The sequence below is a fragment of the Miscanthus floridulus genome, chromosome 18 (assembly GCF_019320115.1).
Source record: "Miscanthus floridulus cultivar M001 chromosome 18, ASM1932011v1, whole genome shotgun sequence".
Taxonomy (NCBI): Eukaryota; Viridiplantae; Streptophyta; class Magnoliopsida; order Poales; family Poaceae; genus Miscanthus; species Miscanthus floridulus.
The window spans coordinates 45,659,003-45,681,694 of record NC_089597.1 but is presented as its reverse complement, the minus strand read 5'-3'; the positions used below and the strand labels follow the sequence as shown (position 1 = coordinate 45,681,694).

The 22,692-nt window shown below is 43.1% G+C and overlaps 1 non-coding gene across 1 annotated transcript; it reads right to left on the bottom strand.

Moving 5' to 3' along the window:
* Positions 1-12,215: 12,215 nt before the first annotated feature.
* LOC136524923 (small nucleolar RNA R71) lies at positions 12,216-12,322 on the bottom strand. The gene has a single exon (XR_010776270.1). It is a non-coding gene; the product is annotated as a small nucleolar RNA R71 (small nucleolar RNA).
* Between the last annotated feature and the right edge of the window lie 10,370 nt (positions 12,323-22,692).

Below are 22,692 nucleotides of genomic sequence, written 5' to 3'. Positions count from 1 at the left end.
GTGTAATTTGTTGGTTCCTTCAGTGGTGTAACTTACGGTTTGACGAGTGTTAAGTGGATGATGACCATTATGTGTTGGCGCATCATGATTTAGTGGTTCATAGTGTCATAGTGGTTTCCGTTACTAATAAGAGAGAATTCATTTGTTGGTTTCATAAGTTACTTGTAACAGACAATGACATGATGACTACTAACTCTTCATGCACCTAGCTCTTCAGCTTCATCTTCCTTTGTCGCTGCATAAAAGGGGCACTCTTTCTCCTGTTCACGAGTGAGAAGAGAGAAGATAACATATAGCCACAACACCGCCACGCTGGTGACGCTGGGTATGCTGTTGCAACCAGTCCTTTGTTTTTTATGATTAAAATCATGATGATTAGTATCATGTAAATGTTCATGACACTTGAATCACACGTGTACATATCTGAGGCCACAAACTTATTTTAATATTTTCTAGATTAAAAATGATACTGAAATTGCCTAAATTTGTGACAAACACACCGTGGAAACCTGCACAATTTTGATGTTAATGGTAATTGGTAAAGCAGGCCTCGACATTTTACGCTACGAATAAACATATTAATGAAGACCGTTAGTTCTTGGCGTGGATGAGCCACCGCAAACTAGTGCAGTACATTCTTTTATCGGTGGGATCCTTAGTTACATTAGGTAGTACATGCTGTTTATCATACGCAACCAAGAGAAGAACAGAGATTGCTCTACTCCTATAATAAATAATAAATCGAGTAGCGAACTGAGCTACAGGTAGGCAACGTATACTACTCTATCCCATATTATTTGTCGTTTCCGGTTTTCGTGCCACAAGTTTGACTCGATTTGTAGAAAATACGTACAACATTTGTATCTCCAAATAAATTTATTAAAAAACTAGATTCAAAGATCTTTTCAATGATACTAATTATGTACCATAAATATTAATATTTTGTAATATATATTTTATCAAAGTTATTTCTCGGAAAACGAAAGCGACGTATATTTTGGAACGGAGGGTGTACGTGGACAGCGAGACTGACTTCGTCAATCTCAGAACTAGCGGTCTAACCTAGTCACATGAGCATCTAATTTTGAAAAAAAGAAAAATAAATCCAGTCCAGTGCACTGCAGATGCTGTCTAATTTTTCTGACCATAATGCCTGAAAGAATGGCGTCGAATATTCTTAAAAAAGGGGCAACACACATACACCTGATCGCTTGGTCGTATTTGGCTTATAAGCCATGGCTTATCAGCCAATGAACAGTATTTTTCTCTAACACCAAACCAGCCAACAGTACTTTCAGCCATGCCTTATAAGCTAAACCAGCCCAAACGATCAGGGCGAGAACCGAGTGCAAGAGGCTTGGTGGTCGGAACTAGATTCTTCCCATTGTTTTTTGGAAACTTGTTTAACACGACACAGGGAATATGATTCCAGCAAAAGCAATTGATGTGTTAGCTGTTTTCCCAAACACGTATGACAAATAAGGGTATGTTTGGATCCACTGGCACAATAGTTAGCTATCTAATAGTTAGTACTCTCCATAAAAAAAACATGGTGTTTTAGTTTTTTTATTTAGAATAGATTAGTGCTCAATTGAAATTACCTATGTAGCCCAGTTTATTGAAGGTGATCCATTCTAATTAAGAAATAAGCCCCTAATAAAAGGGAATGCATAGAGATACGTGGATCACAATCCCAAGTGAATATGAGCCCTAACTAGTTCCAAGAGCCAAAACATCAAGTTTTTAGGACAAATTTTTGAATCCTAAAACATCCAGTTTTCTGGGACAGAGAGAGTAGCTACTAAATATGAGCTAGTCAACCAATTCAATAAGGAAACTTGTGTGGTCCTGGGACTATTCAGCTTAGTCGACTGAATTTAAGGACTAAACTCTAGACAGGTAAGCTTTAGACATGAGTCTGTCTGGATCAAGGGCTAAAGTTCAACCAATTCAATAAGAAAACTTGTGTGGTCCTGGGACTATTCAGCTCAGTCGTTGCAGTCGACCCCCATTGGAGAGGTTGAGGTCCGCAAGGCCCAGGCACATGGTGGTGAGCGCGGCAATGCCCATGGCGCCATACCCCTGGGAGCAGGAGGGGTCAGGCGCGGATGGTGGAGGAGGCCAGGGGTCACGTGTGTAGAGGGAAATTAAAGGTTGAGGTGGGGGACGGACATGTACTACACCAGTGTGGCAGAAGGAGGTCTCCATGGAGTGTGCAGAGGACGTGGCGGTTAAAAAGATCTAGATGGATAGAGAGAAAGGGGTAGGGGCTTTGAATAGCATATAAAAAATTTCTCTTCAAAGACAAACACACTAGTCAAGGGCAATTAGTATAAAAGATAATTCTAATAGCCACTACTTTGCCTCGACTAAAACACCACAAAACAAGCTCCCTAAACAAGTCGCAAGGTTTACGACTAAACTGGACGTAGGACACCACATGCTTGAACTAGTATAAACTCTGTCTTGTGTGCTACCCATCTGAATCTCTGTACGTGAATACGCTGATAGGTATTGTCGGAGCTAAATCTTCCGACGGTTGGCACGCTAGGTAGGGGCCTTTTGCGTGCAGATTTGTTATGTTTCAAATGGGCCTCGTCACTAGGATCCACGATGACGTCAACCAGGTGCAGACGGACGACAAGATCGCCTTCGACCGCATGGCCTTCGTTGCCGATCGACTTGGGAACTTGCATCTGCAAGATCCCGAGCCATATGTACAAGAGGAGGAGCAACCATCCTTTGTCTGCCCCTTCCTTTCCAGACTTGAAGATGCCATGGAGGCCGGGCCAGTCGAACTAGCCCACCACATGAACCGCTAAGCTGAAGAAGACTTCTATATGTTCAGTTGGGAGTACCTCCTTAACATAGCTTTTTAGATATAGAAAGATCCACGCTGGGCTCGTGACGTGGATCCACCATCGCTACCCAGCTATGTCTTGCCTGGATTCTCAAACAAGCTCATAAGCGCAACGGCCATTCACACCTGGCAGGTCCACCAGACTATGAAGATTCCCCCCTAACAGGACCGGGCCATCCCGGATAACGAAGAAGGATCACAAGCGCAAGGGCCGAAGCACTAGCCACAAGAAGAAACAAAGCAGCCATGACAAGTTCGACCAGATCATGAACAGTCCATGCCATAACCATGGCTTTCCGATGGCCCACCCCGCCAAAGACTGCATCATTTACAAAGGATGCTTGCCAATGAAGAGAAGGCAGCAAGAGGGGATCTCCCGAACAAGGACAAGAGGCATAGGAACAACAACTAAGTTTGGGATGCCAAGCGTGTCATGATCATCTTTGGCGGACTTGATACTCACCAAGATCAGTGAGACCAGGAGTTGGCGCTCGGAGGCGTCTACATCACAGTAACCGCTACACCACCTCGTCTGAGATGGGCCAAAACACCGACCACATTTGACTGTTGGCGGTCCTTAACGACCAAATCCAACCGCCAATTAAGATCCAAAACAGGAGAAATAAACAAACTTATGACATATATGCATTTATTATTGACATAGTTCCACTTGTATAGGAAGAATCATGTTTTGTAGGACGTATATTTGAATACATGTGCAAAACAAGACAAAAGGCGCAACTCGGAAAGCGTAAAGCAGAAATACGCAAAGGAATAAAAGGAGAAAGCCCACCTACACGCCAAACCTGGACCAAGCACCGATGTGGGAGCCACCTAGGCCTAGCTAGGAATCCACCAGAGCAAGGTGGTGGCGAGCGGGCCAGCCCAGGGTGTGGCCGCTCCACTCGGCCCCACTCTTCTCTAGCGGTTGCATGGTGGCATGCACAGGCGGTTCATGGTGGTTTCCTAATTTACCTACACCCAAACCGACCTCCAGGTTATATAAATAGGAGGGTGGAGCTCTCTCCCACACACACCTCATTTGGGCTCTACACCTCACTACCACATTCTTGTATTCTTTTACATTTTAGTAGTATTTTGGAGCTAGTAAGAGCTATCAAGGCGAGCTTGGCTCCTTGGAAGAAATGATCTTTGGTATGAATATTATGAAGAAATCTTTCAAAGTTTTGTTCTCATATTATCAATATAGTTGTGCTATTGAATTAGAGTATAGTCTTCATGATATAATCTTGATACATGAACTAGCATATAGTTTCTATGTCATGATCTTAACATGTAGAACTTTATGCTTAATCATTCATATGACTTATATGATTAGAAGTAGAGCTAAGTTGAGGTGGTGGTTCATCGTGCCTTCAGGTGTGCCCATGTCCTATGCTTGTCGATCTGTAGGGTTAGAGTCCCGGGGGGATCTGGGTAGTTTCTGTGTAATCGGGTGTGGTGCCCAGGTACATAGGGATAGGTGAATGCATTTCCTGCTCCATAGTTGAGGGGTAGGCGGCAGGTGGTGACAGCCCTATCCATCCTTCGTAATCTCCCACGTTCGGGTAGGGTGTAGGTGTCTAAATTGTCACATAAGGTTGCTGGCAGACCAGTACTCGGTGGCCTCCCGACCCAGCTTACACTTAGATCTAGCTCTAACCATGTAATTTATATGATCATCAACTATCCTTTGCACAGCTATATTAGAACACGCGTGCTTCGCTTAGGAATATTCTTTTATTCTTTGTTTCTATTTTATCCTTGAGGTTGGTCCAAGTGTGTGTCCACTATCCTGAAATATACCATATTTACCCATGTTATAAACTTTGGCTCACTATGCAAGCATGTAATCTTGTTCATATCCATGCTAGACTCTTTACACCATGCCTTCCTTTGGGAAAATATAAATAACGATACCCTGAATGCTTCTGGGTGAAATGCTATTATGATAGATCCGTGCGCTTGCAGATATTGTTTCTTTAATCATTAAGAACTATCACGTTGGTGTTCCTTGGTGGCATTGCTAAGATTCATCCAAATCTTAGTGATGGTGCTAAGAAATACCAATAGGGATTTCTAGTGATGTTGCCAGTAATGGATTCCATATCCATACTTGGTGATTGCGCTAAGAAATGCCAACAAGCATTTCTAGCGTCGTTGCCGGGGAAGGCATAGGTTAAAAGAATCTAGTAGGATATGATCATGATCATATGCATGAATGGTAGCCATAGTTTATGCAGAATAACTCTTCTTGTTTTCTCCTATTGTGGATGAAAATCAGATAGTGTATGACTGGTTACAACCTGCCGGAAAACTATATCGATAATCTAGAGGCACTCCTAAGGAAGAGCCGGTCTTATACTGCTTCTTCTTATGCTACTCCGTCGGCAAGTGAACCAGTCACCCCCACACCATCCACTACTTCTGCCATGGCCAAGTCCCTCTGCGATTACTCCACCCCCATTGTTGCCAATGTGTCCGTTGGGCCCACTGTCAACACGGGCACCAAAAACTTCGAGCTCTAGACTGGCCTCATCACGTTGATGTAGGCAAACTAGTTCTATGGTTTGCCTTGAGGATGCAAGTGCACACCTTCAGCACTTCCGTGAGCTGTGTGACACCATCATCATAAAAGACATCACACCAGCAAGCATTAGGCTCCGTCTATTTCCCTTCTCCGTCACGGGGAAGGCAAAGTAGTGGTTTTACAAGGACAAGGAAGCCGTCAACACCTAGGACAAATGTTCCATGATGTTCCTCGCAAAATTCTTCCCCATGGGCAAAACCAACGCCTTGAGGGGGAGAATTTCAAACTTACAGTATAATTCCATGGAATCTATACCCGAGGTGTGGGAAAGGCTGCAAGATTACATCCAGGCATGCCCGCAGCATGGGATAGAGAATTGGCTCATGATCCAAAACTTCTACGATGGACTGACACCCATGTCGAAGGAGCACATTAATGCCACTGATGGAGGCACATTTCTTTCCCTCACCATCGATGGAGCTATGGCTCTCATCAACAAAATGGTGTCCAATCAAAGCTGGGCGGAAGAAAGAAAACAACAAAAGGCATGCATACCGTGAAGGAGGCAGATATGCTTGCCGCAGAAATGGACTTACTATTAAAAAGACTGGACGAGCATGCCACTAAGAAGAAAACCAGGAAGGCCACTGTTCTGGTCACGGACTCGCAAATGACTTGCGAAGTCTGTGGAGAAATCGGACATTTGGGGAACAACTAGCCTGAGACCCATAAAGATGCCACGTACATCAACAATGGGCCCCGATAGCAAAATAATAGTGGGTGGAATAACTAGTCCTGCCCGCAAGGAGGTAATTCGAATTTCAATTCGAATCAACCTTCCTTGAAAGACTTGGTCTTAGGCCAAGCTAAAATAAATGAAAATCTTACTAAAAAGCTGATGTTTAATGATAAAATGTTTGAAAATATAAATTCCAAAATTGAAAGTTTGTCTTCCTCCATAAAGAATCAATTAAGTTTGAATAAAATGATAGAAACTCAAATAGCTCAAATAGCTGCTGCTATTCCGATCAACCATTCAGTGAAAATCCTGGGGCAACCCGAGAATTCCTCCAAATTTGTTCATGCAGCTACAGAGCAATAAAGGAGGAGAAGTCTTGCCGACGAACTATAAATGGCGAGCCCTTGCCGATGGTAAATCAGTAGTTATCCTTGAAAAATTTTAGAAAAAAAATCAAAATTTTAATTTTCAAAATTTAAAATTTAAAATTTTAATTCAAAATAAAATTTTTAGAAAAATAAAATAAAAATCATTTTTTGATAGTATAGATTTTTCTATTATCATTTCTTATTTTAAAAAATATTTATGAAAATTCAAAATATAATAAAAGTTTTGTGGAAAATCAATTCTGAGAAGAGGAAGTTTAAAAAAATTTGCAAGACCCCAACGACTAGCTCCCACTTAGCCGTTGGGAGTAACCGGCCAAAGGGGGGGGGGGGGTAGAAGCAGGCCCACCTCTTGTGCGGCTGCACCCCTGCCTACTGTCGTGCCCCCCCCACTTCTCCAACGGCTAGGGGCCATTGCTCCCTCCCCCTCTCGGCCAGTGCTCTACTCTATAAATGGAGAGTGCTCGGGTGTGAGCCCTCACTCACACTCCACTCTTATTTTTTCACTCTCTCTCACTCTCTTTGCTTCACCACTTGCAAAATATTTTTCCACAAATCTTGAAAGCAAGGAAACTCTACAGAAAATTCCTAGGCTCAAGACCACCAAGCCAAGCTCACAGGTTGTTCAATTTGATTTCACTAACGTAGCCCCATTTTTGAGTTTGTGTTGCTATTTTTTGCCATGGACAGGTTCAGGAAAAGTATCGCCGGTGCCATCAAGAAGATCATGGGGTCGAGCTCAAGATGCTCCCATGAAAGCTCAAGCATGCGCTACACCAAAAATGAAGAGAGCCCGATGAATGAAGATGAAGAAACTGCACCAACAGAAGAAGAAGAGCAAGAGCAAGAACAACCGATGGAGGAAGGTAATGATGATCCCCACCTTGATTTGGAAGGAGAACGGGAGATGCAGGCGTACAACCTCATCAAAAACCATGAGTTCATCGACACAGCGACATACGACCCCGACCTCCTCAAAAAGATAGGTATGGACACCGAATTCGCCACCATCTGGAAAGCCATTGGATGGGACAACAATGCTCCCATCGAGGAGCAAGGTTCTCGCCTCATAACAATCTAGTTTCTATGCTCTTTGCAAGAAGTTGAGAATGGGATTACTTTCTGTCTTTTTGAGCAAGAACATTATCTCACTTGGAGAAATCTCAGTTCTCACTTAGGCTTCAGTATAAAATTCTCAATTAACTTAGATCATGCTCTCAAAGGTTTTAACCGTCATGAATTTTGGAGAGTAATTTTGGGTCAAAACGTAGTTGGCAAGTTTCAACCTCAAAATATGAATATTCACCATACTACTTTAAGGTTCATGCATCGATGGATTGCCATGACTTTGTTTGCTGGACAAGACATACAATTTGTTTATCATGCTGAAATGCAACTCCTCTATGCCATGCTTAAAAAGATTAAAGATGCTCCTGTAAAGGAAATGTTTAAACATTAGTTAGAAACATTTAAGGCTTCCACATCTATTCCTTGCACATCCCTTGTGACACATATTGCCACTAGTATTGGTGCATTGGACGGACAAGATGTGACATACATCTCTACTCCACACATCAATCTTAATAAGCACTACTGGATGCAAGGGCATCATTTGAAACATGATGATGCAGGGAACCTTGTATTTTTCTTCCCGGGATATACAAATGAGATTCCATTACCTAACCTAGAACTCTCTTTATATAAGTCCTCGGAGCTAACCTTCGCTCTTATCGAGCAAGAGGAAGCACGCATGAGTTCTGTTTCACGCAGGTCAATACGGAGCAAGACTAGGAATGAAACAGGCAGCTCTTAACAACCACCGCCAACACCGACACCACTTGTGCCTCAGGCATACCATACGGAGTGGTTCCCGGCCATGGAGGTGCCTGAGTTCACACCTGTGTACCAGCCATGCTAGGATCACACCCCACAACAACACGAGGCTAGAGGGTCAGGATGGCGAGAAGCCGAGCCGCGGCATGGACGAGACACTCGTCCGACTCCGAGGGGCTACCACCACCTGTCCATCCATGATTGTCTACTTCAGACCGTCAGGAATTGGATGGCATCAACACTCACCTCATGGATTGGAGATCCACATAGGTGAGATTTAAAACACGCTTAACACTCACGTGCAAGATTTGGCTCAGTGGCAGCTTCAGCAGTAGCAACGGATGGCGCAAATGAACACGCTGCTAAAGCAATAGCACGATGCACAAGTGGCCTATTGGCAGTCCATGGGATACAATCCCGGACCAAAGGCCTCGAGCTAGCTTGGGGGAGGACCCCGGTAGAGGTACCTTGTATCTTTTATTTTTCACATTTTTATTTTTTTGCATTATTTATTTATTAGCACTTTATAAAAATCTAAAAGATTAAAAATAGCCAAAAATGAAATATGACAAAAACAACAAAAAAAATGAATTTCACTCTTCATATGTGTTTTAAGAATATTTAATTTCTCCTAAGTTGAAATGATGAATAATTGCTCTGTCTATAATTCATTTGTACCTAGACTGTAAGTTAGTATTCTCCAAGATTTAAGTTTATTGGCTAAAAATGTCTCATTCTAAAAACATGAAAACTTGTGGGTTGCAAAAGCATGCTACTTTTCTAAGTTGCTGCAAGTTATGATATGGTACAAATAGAATTTGCTATGATTTTGTTTTAAGAGAAACTAGACATCCAGAGTTTTCAATTTTAAAAATGCTAAAATTTAATGTTTCTCAATGATTATGAATGCCTACCAAGGCCACATGACAATATTCAAGTACAAAACCTTAGTCATATGCTACTTGTTATTGCATTGAGCTTTGTCAAATTGTTCATGACCCTTTTTGAGATTCTCGTCATGCGCCCATGATCAAGACATATGTACACCCACAAATAAACAACTAACTCTTACATTGAAAGTTATGCAAAAACATGTTTTTTCGTCCACCGAATAATTACTCCATTCATTTATCATGAGTCTCTCTTTATAATTTTGTATGCCAAAAAGAATAGTATGGGCTATACTAAAAAAGAGAAAGAAAAGAAAAATATCCATGCCAAAAGACATTAGAGAAAAAAATGCATGCCAAAGAGCATGAAGAGAAGAAAAGAAAGAAAGAAAGAAATAAAAATAGCCCATACTTTTGAATAAAAGACATTCCTCATAAAGAGAGAGATTCATGATCAAAGGAGTACAAAAAATATTTTAGAATTAGTAACATTATAAAAATTGCACGCACTTGCACGTCTTGATCAAAGTGTATGACTTGCATCTCCTTGGATGTGGTTTTTGACTTAGCAAAATATGTGATGCAAGTATGCCTCATTTTCATACCTATCCAAAAACTCCACCAAAAAGCCTTTAGTGGTAGGATGAAAAGAAGGCAAAATACCAAATGCCCTAGTGAGGTTTTATACACATTGAGCGATCGAGTGAATCATTTGAAGAACTTACATTTTCTTTACAAAAACTTATAAAAATCTCCAGATAGAAGGTTGATCGAGGAATGAATGACTGATAATTCTGTTATAACCATTCTATCTTGCAACCGTCCAAGAACTTGGAAAAGCTATACGCCCCACAGGGATCAAGGTAAAGGGTGGATAAAAATGCCGACTTATTTAAATTGTGGAAGAATACTTTGTTATAGGCATGGTGTTGATGGTAGTTACCATCCATCATAAACCGTCCACATAACTTGAATAAATGCATAAAAATGATCACCAACATAGACTTAGGGGTTTAAACTGACAATTTCTATGAGTTTTGGTGAATCTATGTTTTCAACAGGGTTTATCCAAAAAACCGTCAAGCAGGATCAATTCATCAAATTAAATCATGTTTCTTCACGGCGTAAATAACTCCAGAAGGTTCTAGAGGATACCAAAAGACTCTCCACCAAAGCAAGGACCGAGAGACTTCCAGGTTGGATCGGCTGGTCCCACCTATAGGCCGGCCAGTCCCTTGGCCCCATGTGTCTGCCTCCACTTCGATGTAGGTTCCTCCACCGCCTCCTAGATTGCATCTATTCCGTTTATTCAAGTCGGTTTGATCTGAGGGCTCAGAATTGACGCTCCAGCCTATATATACCAGCCCTTGCCCCCTCCCTTAAGGCAGATTTTCATAAGTCAAGATCAGATAAAAAATTAGGGTTTCTAGAGAGAAGAGAATAGAGGTCCAATTCTTTAAAGTTCTAGTATAGGCTAGCTAGCAAGATTTAAGTAGAGTTTGGGATATTGCTTAGGATTCTGGATTCATCGTCTGGAGGCTGGTAAAGCCATTGTATCCCTCTATATTTATGACTTTGTGCTACTTCAATACTAAGTTGCTATTTATTTTGTTCCTAGTTTGCTCTAGTTATATACTTGATATAGTCATGATTGGTGATGAATTTATGCATATGTTCGCAAAGCGCTTAGCTTAATACTCGAGTGAGTTAAGTGGTCGACAATATGTAAGCATGGTGCTTAAATATTGTTTACGTGTAGATGCACTCTACACTATGGGTCATGTGGTAGATTGCAGATGTGACACTCCCGTTGAGTCCTTTGTAGTCCACTCTCGTTTGTAGAACAAGTAGAACCCAGTTGCGAAGGGAGACAAGCTCTATTCTTGATCTTCCTTAGTAATGTTCCTTATGCATAGATAAAAAGTGAATTATGCTATAGATGAAAGTATATATACTTGGCTGTACAAAAGACTTAGTAAATAAGGAATGACCTAAGAATATTTTGTTCTTAATTAATCTCCTGCCTAGTCATACTACATTTATGGGTATCTATTCCTATCTATGGACTACTATCAATGCCTTACAATTATCATTTATTTATCATTTGACTTACCCCTGCTATAGCATGAGAGTTAATGATCTTGTCATAAGTATGCATATTTTTCAATATCTCCAGCCACCCCAGCGCTCCTCCCTGTGGAAAATATAAATAATGATACTTGGTATACTATCGGGTGAAGTGCTACAATGGTATATTATCTGTGCGCTTGCGGATTACTTAATATATATACAAGTATTCTTAATAATTACCAACAACGCATTTCTAACATCAATGCTAGGGATGACAACTTAGTAAAGAGTGATGCTAAGAAATGTCAACATGCATTTCTAGTGCCGTTGCCGGGGAGGGGCATAAGGCTTAGTGAATTGATCAAATAAATACTTATAGACGAGATCATAACTTTATATCTCTGCTTTAGCAGGCTTACCCTTGTTTGTCTTTGTTCATATCTTATACAGGGTATTACAGGATTGGTTCTGATTCATCAACAATTTCCATCAATCACAATCAAACCAATCAAGAGGAAGCTCAACACTAGTTTCTAAAGCTATGGCTGACAAGACTCTGCGTGAGTTCTCTGCTCCAAGCACTGAGAACATCCGCACTGGACCAACACTCAAAACTAACAACCTTGAGTTTTAGTTCAAGCCAAGCCTCATCAACATGGTGCAAGCTACTCCATTTAGCAGAAAGGCACATGAAGATGCTAGTGCTCATCTTTAAAATTTCCTAGAGACAAGCAGCACAATCACCATCAAGGACATTGCTCAAGACATCATACTACTCTGTCTGTTTCCATTCTTGCTAGTGGGAAGGGTGAAGCAATGGTTCTACACCAACAAAGATAACATCAACACATGGGCAAAATGTTCAAAGGCCTTTTTAGCAAAGTTTTTCCCTATAGGCAAGACCAATGGCTTAAGAGGAAAGATTTCCAACTTCCAATAGCAAAAAGGAGAAACCATTCCAAAAGCATGGGAACTCTTCCAAGAATACATTTCAGATTGTCCTCATTGTGGGATGGAAGATTGGTTTCTCATGCAAAGCTTTTACTATGGATTGACTTAGAAAGTTCATGAACAACTTGATGCAATTGCTGGAGGATCATTTATGTCACTCACCCTTGGAAAAGCTAAAACTCTCATGGAGAAGATAGCCTCTAATCAAGGCTGGTCTCAATACAATATTCAAGCATGCAAAAAGAGCGAAGAAGTACTAGAGGAGGTATGTGCACAGTCAACCAAGATGGATGTAATATTGAATTGGCTTGAATAGTGAGCCAATTACAAGAAAGATCTTCAGGCCATTCAAGATGCTTTTAATTCCCAAAACACATGTGGAGAATATTTGGGGGTTGATTTCCCTGAATCTCAAGAAGACCCAAATATTGTCATCAATAATTCTGCTCTAGAACAATAGAGGCAAGGATGGAATCAACAACGGTCAACTTACCAAGGTAAGTACCCAGGTAATTATCCTTCTAAGCCTAAGCAGCCATCCTTGAGAGACTTGATCTTAGAACAAGCCAAGATTAATGAGAATATTTCTAAGAAGCTTGCTTTTAATGATAAGGTCCTAGAAAACATATACACTAAAATGGATAATTTTTCTTCTGCTATGAAAGACCAACTTAGCTATAATAAAAAGATAGAATTACAATTGGCTCAGTTGGCCACTGCTCTGCCTTTGCCACTAACCTTGAGAAGGTCAACGCCATAACCACAAGAGGTGGCAAGTCTACTCGTGATCCTCCATATCCAACAAGGATAGGTAAGACACTGGCAGCAGAACAAGAGGAGAAGAAGGACGATGAAGTTAAAGAAGTCAAGCCACAAGCATAACAAATGATGCAAGATTTTCATGACACCACCTTCCTACCGTTTCCACGTAGAAATCAAAAAGCCAAAATGGATGAGCAGTTTGGTAAGTTCATAGAGGTAATTCAAAAGTTATATATCAATATTCCCCTACTAGATGCCATACAGGTACCCACCTATGCAAAGTACCTTAGAGACATCCTCAACAACAAAAGACCACTGCCCACCACTGAGAAAATCAAGTTAATGGAGGAGTGTAGTGCGGCCATCCTGAATACAACACCTATCAAGAAGAAGGATCCAGGATGTCCCACTATTGATTATTTGATTGGAGCAAGTGTCAGTGTCATGCCTAAGAAGGTTTTTGACAAGCTCAACTATTCAACACTCATGCCAACATTGATGTGCCTACAACTAGCCGACCAATCGGTTTGCTACCCGGTAGGAATCGCCGAGAATATTTTGGTAAAAATAAGAAATTTCTTTGTTCTAGTGGATTTTGTAGTACTTGACATGTAGGAGGATATGAAGACACCCCTCATCCTTGGGAGACCCTTCTTGAGTACTACAAATGCACACATTGATGTCGGAGCCAAAGAAATTAAATTCCATATCAATGGCAAGGAAGAGCGATTCGCCTTCAAGACAAGACCGGAACAATGCTCTAATTTGGAGTGGCAAGAGAAGCTAGTACAACCATCAGGGTCTCCATCTCCAAGACCGACCGATGCACCCAAAGAATAAATGCAACTGGAGAAGTCCGGTTTAGCGGACTTAAAATTCTGAACCCTCGCTAGGAGGAAGATGAGTAAGTTTGTGAGCAAGCTCAAGCGTGCGGCATCGTTTCATTCGACGAGAAGCTCTTCTTCCTGGGGGAGCGCTAAAATTGTAGGTCAATGTTCCATCTTCCACTGTCGGAGCACCGTCTAGGTCATCATCTTCTGAGAAGAACATCCTCCTAGAGCATAAGCATCTCAAGCTTTGGAACAAGACGGAGAAGGAGGCCTACAAGCAGCTCAAAACTCAAAGGTTCATTCACACTTTTGTCTGTGACCTAGCCCTTCGGAAATCAACAGGTATGAATGCTAAATTCAAAATCATATTTAAAACTATTGGATGAGAAAATGTTTGGCATATTGATGAGTTGGGGTCTAAACTCTTAACCGTGGAATTTCTTTGCACTCTACAAACCACTGATTCTTAAGTCACATTTAGACTATTTGGGAAAGATTTTTCTGTCCCTTGGAAATAGTGTAGTGAGTTTCTAGGATTCAATGCATAATGCGTAGTTGACATAGATTCTGCTTTGCAAAATTTTGATAGGACAAAATTCTAGAGAGAAATATCCAAAGAACTTACTTGTTACCATCCTCACACTAGTGATATTCATCACCCGACCCTGCGCTTCATGCATAAATGGCTAGGATTTTCCTTATTTCCTAGAAATGATTTTTGTACTGTATGGATTGATGAACTCAAGTTACTCTATGCCATGGTTAAGAGAAGAAAGGTTTCACATGTTAAACTCATGATGAAACAATGGAAGGAAGTTTTTTAACTCAAGGGAGATGTCAGTTGTACCTCCTTGGTCACTATGGCAAAACCACCTAATCTAATGCCTCCTAGGAGTGCTTGTCTTCCATTAGACACTAAGCACTCAGAGAGAACACCAAATTACCTGGTCCCGTCGGGCACACCCCGAGGGAGAACCCAAAAATCCACATTTTCCATCAGGATCACAAATGAGAGAATAAAGCTTACATCATTATTAACCATTTCTTACATCACTTTTAGTACAACACCAGAGTATAATAGTTATTGTATAACTGCGGAACGTAATCATCTTATCAGAGTTTATGAACAATTTAATTGAACAGCGGAATATGACCATGTGATCAGAATTACAGTGGAAATAAATAGCTATTCAGGGCATGATGAAGCATTGATATATAAATTATGACAACATATTATAATACTTTTATTTATAAAAATATTTAGTGAGAGTTATAAATAAAAACTATGATCGCATCGTAAAGGAATCCTCGCTGAGCCCACCAAGAGGAGTCCACACACAAGAGTCAGCTCTAGCATCCGTGTGTCACCTGCAACAGGGGGAATAAAACCCTGAGTACTCAATTGTACTCAGCAAGACTTACCCAATAGGAGGAAAGAAAAGACTCCAAGGATATGCAATGCTATCTGGCCTATGGGTTTATTGCATTTGCAGGAAGCATTACTAAGCGTGCGTCCTTATATTTATTTTTTATTAATAGCTATATTGGTTCATTAACTAACCATTCTATGTAAGCACCTGTGCTACTTTCAAGCAGGTGGTAAGCAATCAGATTTCCTTTTTCTATCTTCCATCTTTTATCTTTTAGTTCTTACTATGATACTAAACCGTAGACAAGCCGTACTAGATCACTCGGCGATTTGCGAATCAATGCCCCTAGCTAGGTACCCCGAAAACACACGCCTCGCTTGTACCCAAGGCACAAGCAGGACCAACCCATCACCCTCCTGTCCTAGGTGTCTAGGTCCCCATCCAAACTAGGACTCCAAGCCGGCCCCTGAGTCCCGAACATCAGTGCGGTGCAAGGACCTCCTAATCCAAAAACCACCAAGACAGTCGGTCTAGAAAGGCCTGGATCCATGAAAAGAGAGCAACAAGTCTTCCAAGCACCCATGCCCAAGTATGGGATAATAAGTCTGTGACTTGCCTAGAGCCTTATGCAACGGCCGGTCCTTAATCGACACAGACAAGGAAAGCAGTGTAACCAAGCCATGCCCCACGTCCATGATGACACAACCTCTTACACCCACCAATACCCAAACCATATCCCTGCTCGGTCACCATTTTCCTTTCCACCATTTTTATATATTCCAAGTGATAATAATATAGTAATATATTTCCTATATCTCGCGAGTGACAGCAATCACTCGACTTCTACCGGACTCCTGTAGCATAGCAATCTACACGATCCTATCAAACTAGTAATACTCATAGGATAAATATATATATATATATATATATATATATGCAAGTGGGTTTCATTTAACTCCTTAAAACTTAATGCACAAATATAATTTAAACTGCAGAAAAGTAGGGGTTATGCACTGGGGCTTGCCTAGGTAAGATATATATTAAAAAGTTTGTATCTGCATCGTCAGATCATCCACCATCATCTGAATAGAAAGCCTATTGCATCATCTCCTAGAGAGAATACCATTACACCATCTTTGGATTCCCAATCCTCTTTCAATTGATCTGTTGTTCCATCATCGTACCTATATGATATGCATTGATGCAAATGCATAGATGTAAATACTCAACGACAGCCAAAATGCTTAGAAACCTGATCATGCCTCACAAGCTAACGAGATAGCTCTAATGCTGGTCTACGTATCCATGTTGTCGAATAAGGCGTTACTTCCCAACAATTGTTTTAGTTATACAAACCCAAGTTGTTTCTTTATCCCCTTCTATCCATTTAATCTTTATTCGGAATAGGACATCATTATCTATTTAGCACCTACTTACTCTAGAGCTACAAAAATTACAGTGAGTAACTAATATTGCTAGGAGCCTATTGTACAAATTTTAGATTCAACAATATTCTCAATTTATCACAACAATTCCTACAAGTTTATATTTTTACAATATTAAGTATCTTAAATTAATTATATTGCTTCCAAGACTATTATCAAACTATGTGAACAAAGTATACTAGCAGGTAGACCATGATTTTAGGAGACTAACAAAATTGGTTTCACCATTTTTGGACACCAACACAATTTTTTATTGATTTTGCAAGTTTCAGCCATTTTAATAAAAACTAGAAAAAGAGATAGGCACTGGGCCGGCCTTAGCCAGCATGGCCCATGTGGGCGGCCAAGAGGTCCAGACACCCATAGCCTAGCCGACTAGGTAGGTGGCCCACCAGCGTGCACGCGGGCAGCGGCCCATGGCCGTCTGTAGCCCACGCGGCCAAGGCCTAGAAGGTGGGCCGTGCGCACGATGTAGCGGCCTAGGTACGGCGGCCAATCTGGCCCAGCGCACAACCTAAGCGTGATGCAGTAACAACACAGGCGGCCTAGTGCGAGCAGGCAGGTCCATGATGGAAACCTAGCAGCGGCGTCATCATTTGGCAAAAACATCCCTGTGTTTCTAACAAATCACCCCACAGTACATTAACACTATTCATCTAGGTCACGTATTTTGCACCGAGAACCCTGTACAAAAATTCTACTTGGATCCATACCCTTCTCACCTTCTCAAAACAGTGCACTGCAGAGCCATCGGTTGGCGGCGACGACAAAGGCACTATGGGGCCAGGGAAGGCACAACGGCGATGGAGGTGGTGCGCAAGGGCAGCGAGGGCACCGGCCGCTCCCATGGGCGCTGGCGGCATGGCCATGGGTGGCCCAAAATAGCCTGGTCATGCACCATCACGAGCGACCACCGGGCTACGGCGGTGTAACCCGGCAAGACCTACCAGAGGACACGCGGGGCAGCGACGAGCGGCCATGGCACACTAGGGGCTGCGTAGCGGACCCGGCTAGCACGTGGTCGATGACGACATGGTAGGGCGGCCTGGTGCAGCAGCGGGGGCACTTCAGCAGTGAAGCACCGCAGACGGGAGGTGGCATGGTGCTAGCCCAGAGCGGGGACGTGGCATGGGATCTGGTGCACCTGTGCACTACGGCCGGCGACGGGCAGGAAGGGAGAGCAGCATAGTGGAGCGCAGCAGCTCGGGCGCTCTCGAGATGCACATTGATGGTGGTGAGGGCATCAGTACATGGGCATGGGAGGAGCCACAGTGCGAGGTGGAGCCCCATGGCAGCAGCATCAAGTTGGGCTAGAAGGCTCACGCACGCAGTGCTCCCTCATGAGGTGACCACAACGGCACTCCAAGGCTCGGTGGCACGACAAAGTAGGCAAGGCCAGCGATGGAGGCTTGGGTGGTAGCAGGCCAGCCATGGTAGGGTGCTACAGTACTTTAGGCAGCGCGGTCAGCAGCGGGGCCGAGGGGTGCGGTGGCTGTAGGCGACCGTGGCAATGAAGGAAAAGGAGGGGGCGCCGGTGCTCGGGCATGGTGGGTTTGGCCTAGGCAGGTGCTGCGGGTACACGGGTGAGGCGGCAGCCCAGAGCGGACTAAGGGGCACACGCGGGGAAGGACTGGCACCGATAGCTGTGACCACGGTGGTTGCAGTAGAGAGAGGAAGAGCGAATGGAAAGCAGAGTAGTTCGATCGATCATGTGGCCCAGTCAGTAAACAGAGAAGGGCGACGCGTAGGACAGCAGTGGCACAGACGGTACAACTCAATAAGGTGGGACACGAAGGCAGACATGGCACGGCGACTAGGACACAACGCGATGAGACAATGGAGGTAGAGCGGTAAGGCATAGCGTGGCCGGCAACGGCGCGCCAACACTCACATAGGGAAGCGAGAGGACACGGCGTGGCAGGGGGCAAAACCATGTGCACCTATTAAAATTCTGATACGACGCAACCGATGGAGAGAAGATAGGGATGCAGGCAAACAGACATGCTAGGGTGCAGAGCCATGATGGAAGACAGGATGGTGAATAATTGCCATGCAACGAGTACGTTGTATGCCAGGAAAAATAAATGAAGCTGCTGCGCTCCCTCTCTCGTCAGTTCGTGCTTATCAAAATAAAACCTTGAGTTTATATATATATATATATCATCCTATTTATTAAGGGATTTATTTTATTTATAAAAGTTGCTTTTCTCGTTCACGACAAGCGTCGTTCGACATTCCTAACTATCTTTACGCACTGAGTAATTTAACTTGGGCGTTGATTTGAGTCCCCAAAACTAAGTCACCCGGGACTCGCTTATCGCAGCAAGTATGTTTTAAATCAAAAATTTGAGAAACTCATTTTGAAAATTTTACTTAGGCCTAAATCGCGGTGCTAAGCAAGCTCATAACACCAGGGGTGTTACAACCAACCCCCCTTAAAAAGAATCTCATCCCAAGATTCGAAGCAAGAACTAAAAGAGGGGAAACACGATTACATTACGTAGATCAGGGATTACATGAAAGATTACACGACTTCGAATGCTAAACCACACAAGGATTTAGGGATACATGGTTAAGAGCAACCTGGTACAACTGAGACTTAATTTAGAAGTTGAGATAAATGGGGGCAATGGAGAAACAACAAGATAATGATTATCTAAAACATGGCGTAGCACCAATAGATCCAGAAACAGGACTCTAAGAACTCAAACATCGTGAACCCTAAGACCAACTAATCAAGGGAACTTGAACTTCTTCAAAAACTAGATCCTTTCTTCTTAGGTTACATCATCACCTTAGACTAACGAACCTAGCTTCACAATGTCGACTGGATTTCATAGCTCTACTCCGAATGCGAGGGGAATGGAGATGAAGAAGAAGAGCAAGGACCAAGGGTATTTTATAGAGGTGAATGGAGGTGGGACGCAGCACACTAGAAGTGGAGGCGGCATGAATGGGATACATAGATGGTTCATGCTATGGAGATAAACATGACCATGGTGCGCTCACTGCACAAGCGAGCAGATGGGAAATAAAAGAGAGGAGATAAGAGGGGGTCCGCTCGATGAGGGAGGTGCATGGGCGGTCGTGTCCCCAAAAGAAGAAAGAAATGAGAGGGAATGGGGGGGGTCTAGTATGGGGACGAGGCGTGGGGGTCGAGAGCCGACCGGATGCTGGGAAAAGGAGAAATGCACAGTGCACAAAGATGGTGAGCACGACACGATGCCACAGCCATGCGAAAACGGGGAGATAATGGACCCGACACCGATGTTGTTCGTAGGGCACGCAGTAAAATGACCCAGCATGCGTAGCGCGGTCAACTAAACACCGGGCTTGGGACATGACATCCACTCAAACCTTTACAGTCACTCCCGACTACCCAAGGCTAACTTTCCTTACTACTCTTCTTTTTCTTTCCTTTACTCGACCACATCTGTCTTTCATGTATACTGAGACCATGTCATACTTTCTTCCTCCAAAACCACCTCCTCTTGTTTACTTCGAGAGAACACTATTTTATCAACCCATTGTGGATTTCCTGTTTGAACACCTGAATATTTTTTAAGGAGAATATTTTGTAGCAAAAGTGGTATGGCAGTGTAACTTGGCAAAGGTACTTGGTTAACAACCTTGATACCAGCACGTGCCGAGCAGCGTCACCATGTGCCAGTTGTTCCAAAGTGAGCCCTTAGTTTCGTCGTGGCACCTTAAGCTATTAACTAGGCAACTACTACCAACTTACACGCCATGAAGGCGGTGGGGTCATAGACCACAGAATAAGAGGAGTATCACAAGGGAAGATTCAAACAACAAGGGTTCCCTTCACAACAAGGGACAAGGAATTCAAATCCAATGGCGGATTTGTTTTCAAGAGATTTAAGTGTTTTGCTGGGACATCCACAATTAGTCGATACATCGTCCTATGTCCTCCAATCACGGCTGGTATGTTGGCATCCAAATAGTAACTTCTCTGGTAACCTACTTAACATCGCCCTTGAAAACATTAAGCATGTCTAACGAAACTTAAGGTAGATGAATGCAATAAACACAGCAAAATAAATAAAACGCATATTCCAACGGTCTGATATGGGTACATCATACCAGCAATCCAGTTTCCTATTCATGGTACATCATTCACCTACAGTCAGATGATCTCAGCAACTACAGACGAAGAACAATGGCAAGAGTACTATACCGGAGGACGGTGGCGAAAAGCACTACTACTATGGGTACAGCATCCCAAGGCAACTAATCTACTCTAGACCACGCATCTTCATTCCTGGGCTCGGCGGATTCTTTTATCGCCTTGGCTATGGATCTACATCTTCTCATGGCAATGGCTGAGTGAGAGGAACCAAGGGCTCTACTTCTGACACTTCTGAGGATGGAGGTGCTGGCGGCACTACAACACTGATTCTCCTTCTTTCTGGCGGGTGGATAGGGATCCTTCCAAGATCGGGGCATCCTACCTTTCAGTAGCCAACGTCCTTTGCTTGGCCCTGGTGACAAGATAGGCCTCCCACAGCTAATGGACATGCCAATCTTCAGCCTCCTTTAGAGATTTTGACATGGCAATCTCCCGACTCTCAACAGCTGCAGCACTAGCATGCGCTTCGACAAGTTGCACCTGAGCCTCAGTTCCAAGGCTTGCCAGTCATACTGCTCATCCAGAGCAAGCAGGTATGTGGTCAAGTACACCATGGTGGGGCTATCTTCTTACGCATCTCACCCTTACAAGGCCTCCATGCGAGCCCTCTATGCCCATTGATTCTTGTCCAAGGGGAAATAACCTCATGGGGGTTTGGGCAATGGGCTCCTCATAGATCTGGTAGAGGTGCCGTAAGGCTTTGCGAGCCATAACCTGGTAGGTGTTGATGAAGCTAAACCCAGTTGCGGTCACACTCTAGGCTTTAGTGAGGTCGGGGAACTCTTCACTCTTCCTGATGTAAACGGTAACCTCACACCGCTCGATGCCATGCTCCTCATACTCACGACCCTCATACTCAGGACAATCTTTGACTCTAAGCTTTTGCAGAGTGGCATGCAGGATTCTAGGAAACCCTCAACATTCAGGCAGTAACTACTAACCTAGGCTCCTACCATTTATGGCGGCGGTGGTGAGGAAGACTGAGCGAAAAGCTAGCTCAAAGGAAAAGCTAAGTGAGCTAAAGTGCGCCGAGTGGTGGTACCAATGGCTAAGCCAGGCTCTACTTATAAAGGAAGAGCATTCAGTGGTCCTGACGCGGTTCACCAGGGTTCCCACATGGGATCACTATGACGAATCAACCAAATTCCACGCGTTCGAGGTGAGCGATGTGCGATGCCATTACTGACTAGTACGACTGTAGGGCAAGGGTCCGACAAGAGCATAGAAAAAGGGTACGGAGGAAATGTGGGTCACGACAGGTGTGAACAACGGGCGAACATGGAGCACGAAGCCACAGTGCAGACCTAACTCTGGAACAGGAACGAGTTAGTCATGCACAATACGACACGCGTGACACCTATGGATGGCATATCTGCCAGCAATACAATCGCTACAATGCACAAATAGGATATGCATGAATGCATGTCCTATATGTCCTTTCACTATTGCCAACATATAGGGCAACCGTTCTCAGATTTTTGGCACATTGTTCTCTCCCTGTAACTAATCGATACTATCTGACTATGCTCGAGTCAGTGTACCTGCAAAAACTTGATTAATCCTATCTAAGTTAGTAGAGTGCCATCTATCCTTGATACATAACCATAGTAATAGGGCTACTTATATAACTTCGCATACAAATGTCCTAACTTTTGAAAAGAATTTGTTGTCAAATTTTATTTAAGAAAAGGTTTTTGAAGCTTTATTTTCTCATTTGCTCTCTGATACCACCTATGGCAGAACCACCTAATCTAATGCCTCCCAGGAGTCCTTGTCTTCCATTAGACACTAAGCACTCAAGAGAGAACACCAAATTACCCTGTCCCATCAGGCACACCCCGAGGGAGAACCCAAAAATCCACATTTTTCCATCAGGATC